Here is an 8,717-nt window from a genome sequence, read left to right as displayed (position 1 = left end):
AAAAAAACACAAGGAAGGGGTGGAAGAATAACCAGAACACACTTAAGACATTTTCTGAGGAATGAATCCACAAATAAACATTTGGCATAGGGAAAAGACCACATTCCTATCAAGAAAAACTCAGCTGCACATCTGCTACAACCAAACTTTCCTTTCTGTGGAGATTTCCACCATTTTTGCTGGGAGCTATTGACAAAGTTATCTTTCCTCTGTGTTTGTTGACACACAGTTTCAATGCTTTACTGCTGTATTAATCCTATTTTGTCTTTCAGATAATAAGGATATTGTTGTTACTAAGTACTATGCTAATTGTTTTCGTCCAGTATTAAAAATGTTCTGTACTGCCTTATTCTAATTAACTTGAGATTATTATTGAAATAATGGTTTTATTATTTTACCACCGGCGTTTCACTGCCGACAGCCTTCGTTGTACTCAAGCTATTATGACTTAGTAGCAATTGACTAACTACAATTATTCTATTATCCAGCTTCTAACATTTAATTGGGTGAGTGCAGAAAATAACTTCCCTGCCACAAGATCTCTGCATTTTGATCTATTAGAATTAACCTTCAGTACACAGAATTTTCTATGTACAGAATTCAGACTCGGTTCATTTTTCCTCTTCTCAAGAAAATCCCATGAGGATCACCATAAGCTTCGTTTGGTTTAATTAGGAGGGAAAAAATTTAAAGTATATTATGAGATTTATATTGATGCCCTCCAGCATACATTCTTCATTTCACACTTTATGTAAAATTTCAATAGCCAATGCACTTCCCTCCTCCCCAAGTGAGAACGCACCGCAGGGCAGGACTGTTAAATGTCATTAACATGAACTATTTTTTATATTGATTTTTGTTGCTCTATTTCTCCTCCGTCCATTTGATGAGTTGCAGAGTTCAGATTTAAGTTTTAATTGAAATACTTGCAAGCCAGCATACCTCACCACACTGCATTTTTCTGAGCTCCAGCGACAAAAATCCATCAGGTTTACAATGCTACATAGGGACCAGCAGCAGCAACATTTGGCTCAGCAGCAATTTGAAGGTGTTTGCTGTTGTTTTTAGTGATGATAAGTATATGTATTCTAACAGGCTCCAAATAAGACTGCACAGCTCTGTGTGCTCTTACTCCCAGTGGAAAACTTGTTAAGCTACCAGCTGCTTTTAAATCAAGGAGTAAGTGACTGGCATGCTCTGAGACAACTCAATCACCACCAATAAGGGCAGGGCAGGCAGTGGCTGTTGGCTGAAGCACGGGCACAAGCAGCGATGTACACAGAAGGTGCCCAACCAGCAGCACAAATTGGCCAGGGAGAACAGAATAGCAAGACATTTGTGCACTGGCCAGTCTGAGGACATTTCTCATTCTCTCATCTGTGAATAGCTGGTTCAGAATCTGGGCACAACGTGCACTTTTGCTTACAGACTGCTGCAATGCGTAGGGAGAGTAGAAATAAAAAAAGTCAGCAAGGCAACAAATAAGTAAGACCAGTAAGACTGAAGGCTAAAGACTGCTACTCTTTGAACTCCTACACCCTCATTTCCTGGTTTTATTGGCGTTAAGTTAGGTCATTAACATTTTATCAATATATTATGTGTATATAATGTTACTGAGATTAATGGACACAGGCAGTGCCTTTCTAAAGGCGATCAGAGGTCTGTAATAAGTTATATGCTTGCTCTTCCAACAAGCTGCTCAGAGGTATGGACGCATGGATTATTAAACAGCTCAACGTCTAACGTGGGAGAATTAAAAGTGCGACTACACTGCAGAAGCAGCCTTAAAAGGAACAGATAACTTAGCCCAAATTTGTATGCTGCTCCTGACAACTGAAGTTTTGAAACCCAAGTAGTTCAGACTTCAGCATATGCTCTAAGTCAATATGTATTGAACTCCAAGCCTCTGCTGCAGCTGATTAAGGACAAAGAAAGGACATGATACAATGCTACAGGAATCAAGGCAGTTCTTTTTTGAGCTCCCGAAGAAAGAACATCGCTCATTTTTATTAAGTCTTAAACTTTCTGCTATCTGGCTACCTAACATCAGGTATGTTTACTGCCCTTGCTCCTGGTTTTAAGCTTGAAGTGCCTCGCTCCGATTGCCATCCTGCTCATCTGCTCTCACGAAATGTTCACATTAGGATACGTTCAATTATATAGGTTTTATTAGAAGCCCAGACAAGAAAACACTGCCTTCCTCTTCCTCCCGAGCGTCTGTCCTACTGGTATAGGTATACTCCTATGAAGCGTTTTTAAATTTTATCATTAGATTAATTCATCAACCATTGGGACATCCTGCAGCTTAATATGCCGACGTCAAAGCAGTTAACTATTAAAATCCCCACAGCAGCACTTACAATTTACATTACAGAAGAGAGACACACGCTCCTATCTCCAGGTTAGCACCCAAGCTCCACCACAAAGGAAGGCAAAGCTCCAGTCACAGTCAGGCAGAGCAAAGGAATCTCACGTCACACTATAACAGGTATCAGCATGAAAACCTCATAGACTCTTCTCCTTTGACCACAGTATACAACCACAGAGAAATTTTAACTCAAAAGCACAGGGAAGGAGACCCACTATGCTACCAAAATATTTACTTTGCATACGGGTCCATGGCTGCAGTAAGTGGTCATTTCTCCCCATTGCCACAGTACTTGGGGACAGAAAGGATGAAGAGACCCTGGAGCCTCACAGAGAGCTGTTAATCAAGGTTTCCTCAACATTCAGAGGCATTTTACCCAGGGCAACCTGCAGAGCCCACCTGTGACCCTCCTCAGAAGTCCTGCTCACGCACACTAAGGAAAGAGGCTGATCCCATTTTCTTATGGCACTCGACAGTTACGCAGCTCTGCGCAGCCATTTCTAAAGCTATCTCATCGCTGTCAAACTTGTCTCCAACTTTGCCAGCTAACTTATTCACATTTTTCATCCACTGCTATGTAATATTACATGAGCAGGCAAGGAGAAGGAAGAACTCTCAAGCTAAAATTGTTGCATGGAAGATAAATTAATACACTTTCCTCCTCATCCCTCAACACTCCAGCACTGTTCTGACTCACAAGCTGCATTCCATAGAATGAGTCACATCAGATAACAGAAGTTCCCAGGCTGACTCAGCTATTTTGGAAGAGGTACTCCTCCCCCCCAGTTTTATTTTAAAGGCTGTTTTAAAATAGAAGTTCTATTTTTTAAACTTAGGATTACCATAGAGGTCCAAGAACACTCTAACCACAGAACTGCTTGACTGTACCAAGGACACAGCCTAACTCATATCACCACAATTCTCACTACCTCAAGACAACTTTTCTTCCTATAAAGCATTATGAAAAACCAAAGTGAGTTTTAAATGCCTTCTGGGAAGTCTCACCTGTATTGTAAGAAGGACCCTCAAAAACACTATCCAATATAATGTTGATTTGAATAGATCTACACAGGGTGCTGCAGCAGCCAGTACTGAATCAGAACTCTGTAATCTTGCCATCACTGTGACTCTCTGGTGATCTGCAGGTACTTCTCCCTTCCTTGGTTTCTGCAAGAATGTAACTGCTGCCCCTCACCACTCAGTTATGCACCTGGCATCCATGCAGTGGAGGGATTGTCACCAGCACCTGAACCCACAGTATAAATAAATTATTTTTCTGCCTTGTTCATCATAATCCCTAGATTTCTTACTATGAAAGAACAAGGAATAAGAGGTAATCATTCAATGACAGTGCAAATGTATCTCCACTGTGATCATAATGACATAGCATCTAAATCTGTTCATCACTTCATAGGTGCATTAAAAATATGCACAGATGTGTCTTTCACACCACTACTAGCAAAATACTCCCCCTGTATTTGCTATATTATGAAATGATACCAATTTGCATTTATATTTTGATTACATCTGACAGAATTCTATAACGTTCAGCAATTTGCAATGGATGAAATCTGACAAAGTGGAAGCTTTGCCATTGACTCCAACAAGGGTGCGATTTCATCTTAAGTGCTCTGATGAGCAGAGCTCTGAAAAAAATAGGGGACCACAGCTCTTCTGAACCACACAATTGTGAATCAGAATAATCCTGCAGAAATCTACAGATTTATACCAATAAGACTGGAATTCCCCAAACCACTGTTACACTTCTGTTAAAGCTTTTTGCATTGCAGCTGAACAGTATTTCACTGCTATGACTTCTTATTATGTGAAATGCCATAGACTTTAAGTGCAGCTGGGGGTTCCTTTCATACCTTCAGCCCCTCTGCATCTACCAATTTTCAAAGATCTTGGAAGATTTTGCATAAGATACAGTTGAGTAAATGAGGGAGTGCAACATCAGAGTTTTTTATTAACTAAACCTCATATCCTGAGGCCATCAAAACACTACAGCCAAGGGCAATGCTGCTCTCCTCGTATCTGCCTGCAAAGCTCCAGGTTAAATGTAACTCATTTTTAGGACATATTAGAAGCATGCTACCCTGATGTATCATCAACCACCAAAACTGTGTTGGACCGTGTAGGTCCAACACAGTTTTGAGTAGCTGCATAGATCCTCTGGGATCCCGAGTCCAAGGTCAGACAGACTAAAAGCACTCCTTGGACATCCCTGTTTAACTAAGAATTAAAAAAAGATTAAGATGGATAGCCTGCACCTCCTGTATCTCATGCTTCAGTAGAAGAGAAAGTTGACAGGCTTTTTCAGGATTACGTTCTTCAGTAACATGCTGGGATCCCGTGCACTATCAGTTTACCTACCCAAGAGCTGGGGTTACATAGTTACCAGCTTCCAAGAGTATCAACTTCTTCAAATTCCCCTCCGCTATCCTCCTTGTATATATACACACACGTCTTATGTATATCATCTTCCCTTATCATCCTTTACAGTGCCCAGCAGTGCCTTAGGCAAAGAACAAAGACTTGAATAGTTTTTAAACTGTGTTTTGTTTTGCCTTTTTAACCTCAGAAGAATTTTTCCCTACACAAACAGACCCTCTACAAGAGCACTGCCCTAACTGCCCCAGGCAGTAAGATCCATTAATGCCTTGCAAGTGCTGGTCTTATGACTGAATCTACTTGTCAGGGAGAGAGCAGAAACTGTCTGCTCTTCTCTGACAGCCCAACACACCGTCTCTGAAATACAATACATGCACCGCACTCGGAGACTCAAATCAATAATTGCCATCAAGCATTCACCACCATGTTGCACTGAGAAGCTCACCTCAATGTCCACATCTGCTATCCCCAAGAGGCTGCTACTAATACAGAAGTCAGCAGGGTTCACTATAGGTCTGATTACTCCTCCTCTGCTGAGTGCCCCACGCAGCACCCACCACCCTGCAGCCCTCCCTGGTACTCCTTCCATGGCCCCTAGCCTAAGTAATTCTGCATCATTTCCTGCCCCTTTTTCTAGTGCATACACAAAGACCAAACGCACTGTCATAAGCACAGGGATTCCTGCTATTAGCCTTTTCCCAGATCTAAATCTAATTTTCTGATGCTTGGCCAAGTTTCAGTTCTGAGCTGCGAGGTAAGAGCACCGTGAAGCTTCAAACCTCCTGGAATATTTAACAAGGTGGGAGGCAGATATTGTGGAAGAGCTTAAAAAGCGATTAGAGGCAGAAACTGGACATCTGCTGGCACAGCAGTGCCTAAGTAAAGATGAAACAACTTTTCAACATAGTTTGGCAACACCATGGGGGTGATTATTTTCATTAATAAAAATAAAGTCAGACTTCGGGCTCGCTCAGTTTCTGGGCATGCTGCAGTTATGTCGAAGGCACAGAAAGTATACAGCATGCTCCTGTAAGCTGTGGTGCCAGTCTTCTCATCTCCTGCAAGACACTGTGCCGAGGATGAGGGGCAGAAGGGCTGCCCTGCACCACACAGAGGTCAGCACCTTCTCAGGAAGCTGCGCTGTGGTCTTTTAAGTTGGAGCAGCTCCTGGAATGGTTATCCTGGGACCTGTTACCTCCCACGTGAATTCTTATTCTAGAATAAAGCCATTTAAATGGGATACTGGTACAACAGCATCAACATAAATAAACCAGGACAACTGTATTGTTTCTATTCCTTGAGAGGCCTTTAAAATGATAAAAGCCTTGTCGTCCTCCAGAAGACAAGAAGCTAGTGTCATTTTTTAATACATTATGTACACAGAGTATTTCTGTTTGGACACTTAAGACATGTAGAGAATGCCTATTTAAAAAAAGCTTCACCAGCTCAAACTCAATACATAGAACAGCTGTATTAAGTATGGAATATAAATCTGTTTCTCTAGTTAAGAAAATAGCACGTCAAATGCTCTTCTCTTGCAGGTAACAAACACATGGAAACCAAGGTACCTAATAGGGCTGAGACATCTGGGAAAAGCTTATCTGGAGAATAAGCTTGTTTATCAGAATAAAAACCTCACCAAGTATCTCAACTAAGTTGGAGAGAAAATTAGGACAGCAGAAAAAAGCCACTGTTTTTGTGTTTTTTTTTTTCCCTAAACAAATGGCTTCATCTTTCAAACAAGCACAGGAGATGCCGGCGGGGCTGGTGACAATCATCAGTGATGCGAATGATGGGATGTGTCAAGGAGAGAGAAATGTCATGTGGGAAATGTAATTAGCCACTACAGAATAGGGGCTGATACCTCCCCACTTACTCGCGTGCCAAATAGCCAAGTACCAAATTGCTTAGTACTGCTCCTATTTGCTCATTTGCTGTTTGATATTCTTGTACCAGACATTTATCAGCATATCAGCCTCTCTTGGAGAACTACAGCATTCCAGTTAACTTCCAGTTCAGGAACAGTCACTGTTCATTTTACCTAAAGACACTTAACTTAATTGGAAAGGGACAGGAGCTGATCAATTGCTCCAAATTTGTTCAAGTAACTCTACAATAAATTTATTTCTTTCCTTATCAGGAGAATTAAAAAGGCAAAATGTTTCCGGAGCCCTGAAATTGAAGGGATGCAACAGTCTTTTAGAGTTAGCTGATGTCACCCACTCATTAACACAGTCAGTACAAATAAGCATCTCTGACAGCAACAAACAAGTGATGCCACTTATTCTGTATTAAAAAACATTGGCCAAGTTTTGTTTTGTTTTTTTTTTTAAACGAAGATTCAACAAGTGTGTAGACAGACACCAACCCAGCATACTTTTTTTCCCCTATCCGTTCAAATCTATCTCATGTTCACAGGACATAGCTGAGAGTGGCATTGTTATATTTTCCTATTAGAGTGAAAGAGAAGGAAGTGGGGAGAGGTTAAGAAAAAGAAAAAGCATTGCCCTTTTAGGGAGCTGCCAGAGGTATCTGAAGAAGTTTTCCCCGAGATACCAGAATCATAAAGGCAGGCAGATAAAGCAAACATCTGCTGATATGACCTTATAGAAGAAGCTAAAGCAAGGACCCAGTGGCAGTCCATTGCAACTGTGCATCTGATATTTGTCACAAACTCTGTAATCCCTTGCCCTAAGCCAGTTTCCAGGCAAACCCAGAGAAATTTAACAAGTTGTGTAAAATCATCAATCATCATCTCCAGCATCAAAAGAGGATTAGTTACCATCATCCTCTCTGCTTTCCCTTTCCTGATATACTGAGGGAAAATAAGGTCTGAACGATCTCCTGTGTCCCCCAGCAGGTAAGCAAGCCCTTAAGTCACCATAATACTGGTGCACTAAAATACCTGCCAACTTCCTTAAATTGTCAGCTTTACTAACCCACTTCCTCCCTAATGCTGCTAAAATTTTACTGCAGAGGAGGCAATACATTTCCTCCCTTCCCAACTTCTTTCAGCAGAACCTCCCAAAAAGATATTCCTCATCAATAATCCTTAATTTCAGTGATGTGCAGAAAAATATTCCTTTTTCACTAGATGCCATACAACAAACAGAAGAGGACACTTCCCACCTTCCATAAGTCTACACATTCAAATAATTACAAATGAGAGGATTTTGTACAGAGCTGCCCAAAACCCACAAACCCACCCAGATTCTTCCACTTCTACTAAAGCACTTGAGGCACATTTTCACCCTTGAAATTCCACCCTCCTCAAGAGCACCTTATATTCCACAGGCACGTTAATGCATTTCTCTTACTGAAGTAAGGTCTGATTCACATGTCAGTCATTTCCTAGACATCCCTACAAACAGAACCATCTCACTGAAAAACATATTGCAGTGGCACAGACACTGCAGCAAATGCTCCAACACAGCAGCTCAGGCTCCTGAAAGCTGTGGATCTCCAGTGCCACATAATGAGAGGTATAAGAAAGGGGAAATCGTGCATAGCCACTCTTAAATGTCACACAAGTAGGCTCCACTAGCACAAAGAAAAGTAATTCCAACAAAATTTGTTCTAGAAAGGTGCCTAAAGTCTTTTACCTCTGAAGAAAACCTTGTGCAGAAATTATCTAAAATACTCTTCAAATGCTTCAGTGCTTGTGTAAATGGGGTAAAGGTCCAACTGCTTAGCAACATCAATACACTGCTATTTAATCCTTTTTTTATTTGGAGATTTTAGACTATTTTTTTCTGCAGCCTCCCTCTTCATTTTACCTTACCACTTCACTATCCATGTTAGTTTACTCCTTCAAGTTTACTTATTTGTGGTCGTACTCATTTTTAAATAATGCAGGGGAAAATGACAATAAATAATGCCCTTGTAAATATATTTGCCAAGAAACTGATTTCATGCATCCATGAAACATGCATCCAGCCATAAAAACTAGCTCTAA

This window comes from Meleagris gallopavo, chromosome 14 (genome assembly GCF_000146605.3).
Source record: "Meleagris gallopavo isolate NT-WF06-2002-E0010 breed Aviagen turkey brand Nicholas breeding stock chromosome 14, Turkey_5.1, whole genome shotgun sequence".
NCBI lineage: Eukaryota > Metazoa > Chordata > Aves > Galliformes > Phasianidae > Meleagris > Meleagris gallopavo.
The sequence above is the reverse complement of the archived record's forward strand: the minus strand, read 5'-3'. Positions refer to the sequence as shown.